Below are 11,152 nucleotides of genomic sequence, written 5' to 3' on the forward strand. Positions count from 1 at the left end.
ATCTTTCTGTGTATTCGCAGCACATTACACTTGTCTACATTGAGATTCAGTTGCCATTCCCTGCACCATGCGTCAATTCGCTGCAGATCCTCCTGCATTTCAGTACAATTTTCCATTGTTACAACCTCTCGATACACCACAGCATCATCTGCAAAAAGCCTCAGTGAACTTCCGATGTCATCCACCAGGTCATTTATGTATATTGTGAATAGCAACGGTCCTATGACACTCCCCTGCGGCACACCTGAAATTACTCTTACTTCGGAAGACTTCTCTCCATTGAGAATAACATGCTGCGTCCTGTTATCTAGGAACTCCTCAATCCAATCACACAATTGGTCTGATAGTTCATATGCTCTTACTTTGTTCAATAAACGACTGTGGGGAACTGTTTCGAACGCCTTGCGGAAGTCAAGAAACACGGCATCTACCTGTGAACCCGTGTCTATGGCCCTCTGAGTCTCGTGGACGAATAGCGCGAGCTGGGTTTCACATGACCGTCTTTTTCGAAACCCATGCTGATTCCTACAGAGTAGATTTCTAGTCTCCAGAAAAGTCATTATACTCGAACACAATACGTGTTCCAAAATTCTACAACTGATCGACGTTAGAGATATAGGTCTATAGTTCTGCACATCTGTTCGACGTCCCTTCTTGAAAACGGGGATGACCTGTGCCCTTTTCCAATCCTTTGGAACGCTACGCTCTTCTAGAGACCTACGGTACACCGCTGCAAGAAGGGGGGCAAGTTCCTTCGCGTACTCTGTGTAAAATTGAACTGGTATCCCATCAGGTCCAGAGGCCTTTCCTCTTTTGAGCGATTTTAATTGTTTCTCTATCCCTCTGTCGTCTATTTCGATATCTACCATTTTGTCATCTGTGCGACAATCTAGAGAAGGAACTACAGTGCAATCTTCCTCTGTGAAACAACTTTGGAAAAAGACATTTAGTATTTCGGCCTTTAGTCTGTCATCCTCTGTTTCAGTACCATTTTGGTCACAGAGTGCCTGGACATTTTGTTTTGATCCACCTACCGCTTTGACATAAGACCAAAATTTCTTAGGATTTTCTGCCAAGTTAGTACATAGAACTTTACTTTCGAATTCATTGAACGCCTCTCGCATAGCTCTCTTCACACTACATTTCGCTTCGCGTAATTTTTGTTTGTCTGCAAGGCTTTGGCTATGTTTATGTTTGCTGTGAAGTTTCCTTTGCTTCCGCAGCAGTTTTCTAACTCGGTTGTTGAACCACGGTGGCTCTTTTCCATCTCTTACGATCTTGCTTGGCACATACTCATCTAACGCATATTGTACGACGGTTTTGAACTTTGTCCACTGATCCTCAACACTATCAGTACTTGAGACAAAACTTTTGTGTTGAGCCAACAGGTACTCAGTGTAGCCACGTATGGAAGTGAAACATGGACGATAAATAGTTTGGACAAGAAGAGAATAGCAGCTTTGGAAATGTGGTGCTACAGAAGAATGTTGAAGATTAGAGGGGTATATCGCATAACTAATGAGGAGGTACTGAACAGAATTGGGGAGAAGAGAAATTTGTGGCAAAATTTGACTAGAAGAAGGGATCGGATGGTAGGACATGTTCTGAGGCATCAAGGGATCATCAATTTAGCACTGGAGGGCAGCGTGGAGGGCAAAAATCGTAGAGGGATACCAAGAGATGAATAAACTAAGCATATTCAGAAGGATGTAGGTTGCAGTAGGTACTGGGAGATGAAGAAGCTTGCACAGGATAGGGTAGCATGGAGAGCTGCATCAAACCAGTCTCTTGACTGAAGACCACGACAACAACAACAACAATTTTCAAGTAATTTTAAGCATTGTTAAGCTTGTAACCTGTATGTCTAGTCACTTCTGGAATAAGTTAAAATTGCCTACATTCTAGATTTGCTAGTTTGTAGGCTTATTTGCGCAGATTACTGTTCCCTTCTGATACGTGATGGCAGGCTAGTTCTGTCAGTGGACAACACTGGGCCTGGAGCAGAGACATGTTTTCTTTGAGCTGCAGCGATACTTCCATTGTTGCATATCATCTAGGTTGACCCACAATCAGTGGCCTCTACCAACTGCTTCATGTTGGCTCAAGTTAAGTAAATTTGATCGTTTTGTGCATGCCATAGCAGAGTGTCGCTAATTAATTCCGGAACTCTTGATCTATTCAGTATCGTGAATTCATCAAGCACCTAAGCTTTAAAGCTTGTTCTGCAAGTCCTAAGTTCCTTGTCACTGTATTTGCTCTTTAACTACTTGTTTAAACCTTGCATCCTTATTGGTAATTCTGGAGCACATTAAGTTTTACAGCCATTTGCTTATGAGTATGAACTGTTGAGTTTTCCTTTTTTATCCACAGGCATTAGCTAATTCCATTCACTGTGAAACTTGCCTGTTTTTTGCTTGTTACTTTTGATAGCCATTTGCTGTAATTTGCCACCTTTTCTTGTATTTTTAAGAATTATTGTCAATATTTCTGCTGGTGTGTACCAGATAGGAGTCACATTTAAATTGTATGCCTTCCATCTTTTCTTGTATTTTGGGGGATTGTGTATTTTATTACTTAAGGGATTTTATTAAGATTTATAAATTTTTAAGGGCTTTCCAACACCCACAATCAGTGGCATGACTTGTTATCCTTTCTGTACTATGAGTGTGTGGTGTCTATTTATTTAAAGTTTTATCCATGTTTAGGAATTATTAGTACTTTTCGTCACAGCCATTTCTAATTCATTTTACTGGTAAAACTCCACTTGTTGAACCAGTTTGCAGCCACACCTGATTGATGTGACTTCTTACTTGTATTTGGGGACTTATGTATATTCCTGGCTTTAAGCCCTGTTCTTAATGGTATAAATTGTTAAAGTTTTTTATTAATCAGTTGATCCTTCTTTAAATTATTGTGAGCATTGTTATTGAGCATTGTTTTTGACAAGGTTTTTAATTTTTAATCATAATAATTGTTGTTAAGCAATAAAATGTATCCCATGAAATGAAGTAGGTTACAGTACACTTGTTCACCCACTGCTTGAATACTGCGCAGCAGTGTGGGATCCATACCAGATAGGGTTGACAGAAGAGATAGAGAAGATCCAACAGAGAGCAGCGCGCTCCATTACAGGATCATTTAGTAATCCCGAAAGCATAACGGAGATGATAGATAAACTCCAGTGAAAGACTCTGCAAGAGAGATGCTCAGTAGCTTGGTACGGGCTTTTGTTAAAGTTTCGAGAACATACCTTCACCGAAGAGTCAAGCAGTATATTGCTCCCTCCTACATATATCACGTGAAGAGACTATGAGGATAAAATCAGAGAGATTAGAGCCCACACAGAAGCATACCGACAATCCTTCTTTCCATGAACAATACGAGACTGGAATAGAAGGGAATACCGATAGAGGTACTCAAGGTACCCTCCGCCACACACCGTCAGGTGGCTTGCGGAGTATGGATGTAGATGTAGATTACGAATGTGTGGGTCCACCTTCCATGTGTTTTTTCTTAAAATTATCCCACCCTCATTGTGAGGTACTACTGTCTCACACTGTGCAGAACTTTTGAAATGACCCTCTGTTTTACATAAAAACTCAATTAACAACCGCAAATAAGTATTATTAATAAAATGAAAATAACTCAACACTAAAGAATGAGTCAGGAGAAAAGGGAAAGTAGTATTGGTGATTCTAAATAAAAAAATTCGAAATTAACACATGCCATTTTCTTAACTGCATCCAACATCATGCCCATCACCAGCAATCACATGTGAATACAATCAGAGTGACATTAAGCTACATAGTATTGTCTTTACTCACCATTTCAATATGCGCATCACAACGCACACAAAGGAGGATCTTCTCGCTTGTATTTTACAGGCATGTGTTCAGGTAAAGGACTGTATCAATGAGCTTAGATCAGTGACACAGCAGATGTCTACAACAGCTGCAAAATGCATTGCAAATGATGAAACAAAACATTAGATCAGAGAGTTTCATTTACACTATGTGATCAAAAGTATCCAGACAACCCCAAAAACATATGTTTTTCATATTAGGTGCATTGTACTGCCACCTACTGCCAGGTACTCCATATCAGCGACTTCAGTAGTGATTAGACATAGTGAGAGTCAGAGTGGAGTGCTCCACAGAACTCATGGATTTAGAACGTGGTCAGGTAATTGGGTGCCACTTGTGTTGTATGTCTGTACACGAGATTTCCACACTCCTAAACATCCCTAGGTCCACTGGTTCCGATGTGATAGTGAAGTGGAAACGTGAAGGGACACGTACAGCACAGAAGCGTACAGGCTGACCTCGTCTATTGACTGATAGAGACTGCTGGCAGTCGAAGACGGTCATAATGTGTAATAGGCAGACATCTGTACAGACCATCACACAGAAATTCCAAACTGCACCAGGATCCACTGCAAGTACTACGACAGTTAGGTGGGAGGAGAGAAAACTTGTATTTCATGGTCGAATGGCTGCTCATAATCCACGCATCACGCCAGTAAATGCCGAATGACGCTTCGCTTGGTGTAAGGAACGTAAACATTGGACGATTGAACAGTGGAAAAACGTTGTGTGCAGTGACGAATCACGGTACACAATGTGGCGACCGGAAGGCAGGGTGTGGGTATGGCAGATGCCCGGTGAACGTCATCTGCCAGCGTGTGTAGTGCCAACAGTAAATTCGGAGGTGGTGGTGTTATGGTGTGGTCGTGTTTTTCATGGAAAGGGCTTTCACACCTTTTTGTTTTGCGTGACACTATCACAGCACAGGCCTACATTGACGTTTTAAGCACAATCTCGCTTCCCACTGTTGAAGAGCAATTCTGGGTTGGCAATTGCATCTTTCATGATGCATGGCCTGTGGTGGACTGGTTAGGCGACAATAACATCCCTGTAGTGGACTGGCCTCCACAGGGTCCTTACCTGAATTCTATAGAAATACTTTGAGATTATCCATGGGATAATTTGCGTCTATCTCTCCCAATTCCAGTTTTTCAACATTTCCATGATGCTCTTCCTTAAATTAAACAAATCTGTGATCATTTATGCTGCCTTCTTTGTATACATACAATATCCAACTATTATCCCATTTGCTATATGTCCCACAAACTTGAGCACTTTGTTTGTTGAATGCCTTGATGATTTCAAACTTTGTGAGGCTAGCACTCCTGGAAGAAAGGACCGTGGAGAACTGACTTCACGACAACCTTGGAGATTGTTTCCAGAATGAATGTTTCATTCTGCAGTGGAGTGTGCACTATTCTGAAATTTCTTTGCAGATTACATCTGTCTGCCAGACAAGGACTGGAACCAGAATCTTGCCTTCCTCATTCAATGCTCTTACAAACAGAGCTGTCAAGGCTTGATGCATGATTCACCCTCACAGCTAAGCCATTACACTGCAATGTCCTTTCTTCCAGGTACACTAGTTCTGCTATGTCTGCTGGTGAGCTTTTGTGAAGTTTGGAAATTAGCAGAGGCCTGTCTAGATAATATAACTCTTTTAACATATCCGAGAAAGCAGGTTTGTTTAGAGATTATGAATCTCTTAAGGTAACCTTGAAAGAATGCCTGTTTAACAACTGTGACTCTTTAGGTAGCCACGAGGGCAGGCACCTATAGTAACTATCATTCTCTCAAGGAAGTCAAGAGAGCAGGCATCTTTAGCAATTATGACTCTCTTAAGGTAGCTAAAAAGACTACTGGATTGATAGTTGTAATTCCCTTTAGGAAGCCAAAAAAGCAGGATTGTTTAATAATGATGCCTTTCATAAGATAGTGCAGAAAGTAAGTGATAGTAGTAATTATGATTGTCATAAGACAGGCAAGTGGGATTAAGTAAGAGGCTGCTTATGACACCCTTCAATTCTTTTATTGATCAGTGTATGAAATACAATAGATGTTTTTTGGATTTTCTGTGATTCCAATAGTTGTTCAAAAACTCTACACCTTTATTGGAAAAAGGGAGTGTGTTTCAGGCATTCGCTCATTAAGCATTAATTACAAATAAATTATTAATTACATGCACAGGTATTTGCAGATGTAAAAGCAAATACATACAGGAGAAACATTTCATAGTATTTTCAGTTTGTGTGTATGAAGGCATGATGTCTGTAGTTTATCTGTTTGCACATACTCATTATAGGTAGATGGTCCCAGTTGTGCAGGTTTGGTATTATCTGTTGTCCCAGTTTTTGACAGATTTCGTTGGTATATTACTGTAACATACAGTGAGTCTTCAAAGATGATTGCTTGGGAGATATTCAAACAATCCATCCTAGAATACGGCTGACCTGTACAGGACTCATAGCGAATAGGACTAAAGTGGGATAGTGAACACATAAATACATGGGTATAATAATAATCCTAAAACCATGCATGGAACATTTCAGGATGATAGTAAATTCAAGAGTGCATTTTTAGGAGATCAGTGACAGAATGCTTTAGGTAAAGAGTTGTTTGAAGAAAGAGTAGATTCTGAATGAAAAATTTCAACGTGAATAGTACAAGTTTATATAGGAGGGAAGTTAGTATAATTTTTGCTGGACACAGAGAGTCAACTTAGTTTATTGTCTAAGGATGTATGGGGAAGAAATAAAAATTACGGAAGATATCCCTCTTTCCTTGTCACCAATGTACAAGGTCTGGATTGATTGTATTGAAAGGCAATATACTGGTGACATTCTATAAATATCAGGAATACAGTCCACCAACCTATGTTAGTAGTAGTTGATACCAGTTTATCTGTGTTATTGTGTGTATGGACTGGAAGATGAGTCACGGTATGTTATTGGAATTACTAGGGAAGTGACATGAATAAATGTAAATACTGATCAAACTTCAGTCAGGTTAAGCAGAGGATAGGTACAGAGAGACCTGACTGATTATGTTAATAATTGGAAGATAAAACTCAAAAGAGTGTTAGATGCCAGCGACAGTGATGAGAGGAAATGTTGAGGAAGAAGGGAAAACCTATAGGAAAATAAGGTTAAGAGTAAATGTAACAGACTGTTAGGATTGAAACACAAGAAAAGAGAACAGTTAAAACAGGTTTAATCATATAGTGCCTAGACATTTACAGCGAGACAAGGGGTAATTGAGAGTTATAACGAAAAATTTAAAACTAAAGATCACATATCATTTTTAAACCATCTTGTATTCTTGCTCTGAGTGTTAGGGAACCTGTGGACAAGAAAATATATAATATGACCAAAGGGGTATCATTGAGAAATCTGATAGTCCTTGGGTAACAAAGCAGTGGTAATAAGAAAGACAGTTATTCTTATGGTTAGATTGGTGCTGGATGCTCGCATTCTCAATAAAAATGGCTGAAATTGAAAGAGACAGATCCATCCCTATGAAAGAATTGTTACCTGTTCCATAGGTAGTACTCATAACACATGTAATGCTGAGGAACATGTCAATGGAACAGACATATAACATATTTATATGGATGTGTAGTGGTTATTTGCAGGTTTTTTTACTGTGTAAGTGACTATTTCTATTCAAGAAATTCTCTGTGGTAAAGAAGGAGTTGTGAAGGAGAAACAGTCTTACTCTTCATCTGATGCGCTGGTTGTATCTCAGAGTTGGAATGTCATGAATCCAGTTTAGAAATTTTATTGGATGAATGAATTAAGAAAGGTTTGCCAATACACAATTTGGATGCAGCAAGATTACATTTCTAAGGATCACATTACTGTACTGAATTTCTACAAAAGTCAGATTACACTAATACTCACATTGTTTGATATTATTAGTGACACACAAACATCAGTTGGTTCTACAAAGAAATTCGTCAGTGGACTAGAAGAAATTGGTCACCAATAAATCCTTTAGCCTCCTCTCAAATTGAACTTTATTTGTAGTATTTTTATGGCTGCTGGAAGGTTATTGAAACTATGTATTTTTTTAAAATGGACACACTTTTGGCCAACATAAGTGACTAAATCTTTGTGAAGTTTACTCTTATTTCTAGTGCTGATTCCGTGGACAAAACTGTTTGTTTGAAAAAGACATATTTTTAATTAGGAATTTCATTGAAGAATGAATATACTGGGAAGCTGTAACTAACATCCATATTTCTCTAAATGGTCCTCCGCAGGTTGTTCTTCAGTCCACACCACAAGTAATTCCTATCACAAGTTCCAAAAAATGGTTCAAGTTGTTCTAAGCACTATGGAACTTAACATCTGAGGTCATCAGTCCCTTAGACTTGAAACTAATTAAACCTAACTAACCTAAGGACATAACACACATCCATGCCCGAGGCAGGATTCGGACCTGCGACTGTAGCAGCAGTGCAGTTCTGGACTGAAGCGCCTAGAACCTCACGGCCACAGGGGCTGGCTCATGCAATTCTGGGCCCACAAAAATTTAGCTTAGCTTGATAAGTTACCCCAAAAAATAATCCCGCTTGACATTATGAAGTGAAAGTAAATATAGTGTGCCAGCTTTTTTATTTTTATGTCATATTGCAAATAAAGATTTGTTTAGGTGCTTCAGCAGTTCTGTGGTGTGCTCGTCCCAGATGAATTTATTATCATGCTGTAATTTCAAGAATTTAACACTGTCAACTTATTCTATCTGTTTCTCGTTATGTTTTAGGTATACTGGTGGGAAATCTCATACAAGTCCTGAATGGCATGTCATTTGTTTTTTTCTTTGTTTGATGATACAGAATTGACTAAGTGCTATTTATTAATGTCTACGAAATTTTCGTTAACTGATCTCTCTAAGACTTCACTTGATTTGCTATTTATTGCAATGTCTGTATAATTTTCGAACAAAAAACTTGGAATTTGGTCATATAAAAGGGCATTGGTGTTTTAGTTAATTTTTTTTGGTTCATTCACAACTGGGTCGAGACGATACAGTGAATTATAGTAATGTATTTTAAAAAATTTATACAAACTCTCAGCGCTTGAGCATGGCATTTTCGTTAAAGGTCCGTTCACGTATTTTTAACTGTGTTTCTTTTCGCTGAGTTTTCAGTAAATTTGGACTTTGTAATATGACAGCATCCGAAGACGATGGTGTTTCGAGCTGGAGGACTTTTTGCTTAAAAGTACAGAATCTTTTTCCATGCCAATCCATCCAACAATCTTACAATGACTAAAGACAAAATAAAGCATAGATAGGTTATTAGTAACAATGTATTATGAAATAAAAGCACAATTTAAAAGTACCATTACATAATGTGACTAGGAGTGCTGTTTGGTTGCGACTCGTGAATAAAATGATGAAATAATGTAATATTAATGGCGGTGTGCTACATATGTCCAATCAGCACAACACCTAGAAAATAAAAGGCGGCTCTTCCTCTTTCGCCAATAATACGATGATCAAAAACCTTCAAATGTTTCCAGCGGCTGCATACAATATTTATACAGCCATGGACTATATCTGTGGCTTAAATTATTTCTTTTTTTATTACTTATAACTACGTTTCCTGCTAAGAAAAGCCTTTAAAATATATACCATACAAGAAACCATAGGAGTACTAAGATAGAACCCTGTGGGACACCACATGCAATTATTTGCCAGTTGGATGACGCCTGATAATTTAGTACACGTCTCTTGTCTAATTAAACCCTTTATCTCCCTTCAGAGATATAGAATTTGAACCACTTTGCAGTATTTCCTGTTAACCATAATGTTATACTTGCAATTTACTTAAAAGGATATTGTGGTTTCACAAATAAGTGCCTTTGACAGACCCTGAAATATACTAGTAGCCTGTAATTTATTGTCTAATGAAGTAAGTACATTCTCACTGTATATTTAGGGAGCCATCTCAATGTCTGAACCCTTTAGAAATATGCACTATTAATTCGACCATATCCTATTTGCTGTCAGATGTTTAAGAAGCCAATTTTATATTAACTTTTCTAAAATTTTCGAGAATGCTGACTTAAGTGAAATTGGGCAGAAATCTGACCATATTTTTTTTATCTCCTGTCATAAACAGAGTCATAACTTCAGCAAATTTCAGCCACTCAGGAAACATTTGACTGATAAACGACTGGTTACTCACATAGCTTAATATGTTACTTAACTCAGAAGCATAATTTTAATTAACTTTGTTTTTATCATAATCAATAGAATTTTATGATTTTAAAAATTGTATGGTGTAGTAAGGGGCGTATTCATATTAGTGAATTTATTTGCAATGACTAATGAGAGGTATTCCATGGCAGCATGTACTGAACGTGAGAAACCCATCTTTTCAGAAGCACTTAAGAAATTCTTGATAAAAAGTTTTGCAACAGAGCAGTACATTACTTTAAGTGAAGACTGATACGTCTCAAAATGAGAGATGTCGAGAAGAGTTGCAATAAATAAAAAGGAACTTAGTACTCCAAGAATATTATGACACACTGATCTGGATAAGAATTTTGTTTAGCTGTAGATGCCTCTTAAACGTAAAGTTTTAGGTTATTTTATCATTAGAATTAGCATTGTAATACCGTAATGTAAATTCATTTCACTGTACTGAACTTAAATTAAACATACATTTTTGAGTTCTTTCCACACACCAATACATACCAGAGATCTCTCCTCATGCGATCCATGAAATATGATAGAAGACCGATTCACAGTAGACATCAATGAAATGAAACAGAATGGCAGACAATCTGATTGGCAAATGGTGTTCACTTTAGATAGAGCGTTAACACAACAACACTTCGCTTAACCCTGTAAGAAGTGGTGAAAGTGAAGTTATATATCAATGATATAAAAAGTCGGAATATACGAAACCTATCCCAAAACTAACGTCCGGCGATAATAAGCCTGAATGAAGTTTCACACATGCAGCATTTCTACCGACGCCTTAGTAAACTACTACAATGTTGGTTTGATTCAGTAGTTGTTTGCCAGTCGGTGAGAGCAGATCATAATGGCCGAGACAATAATACATCCCGCCAATTGTGAAGTACGCAGTGTGATTATATTTTGTAAGGGCAAAGGATCTTCAGCTGCTGAAACCCATCGTGACTAATGCCTAGTCTATGGACCTTAAGTAATGAGTGACAAACAAGATCGAAACTGGCGACATGGATTTCAAAATGGCTGAAAAAATATTCGCGATGAACAACGGAGTGCCAGGCCTAGTATTAAGAACGATGACA

This window comes from Schistocerca cancellata, chromosome 7 (assembly GCF_023864275.1).
Source record: "Schistocerca cancellata isolate TAMUIC-IGC-003103 chromosome 7, iqSchCanc2.1, whole genome shotgun sequence".
Classification (NCBI taxonomy): domain Eukaryota; kingdom Metazoa; phylum Arthropoda; class Insecta; order Orthoptera; family Acrididae; genus Schistocerca; species Schistocerca cancellata.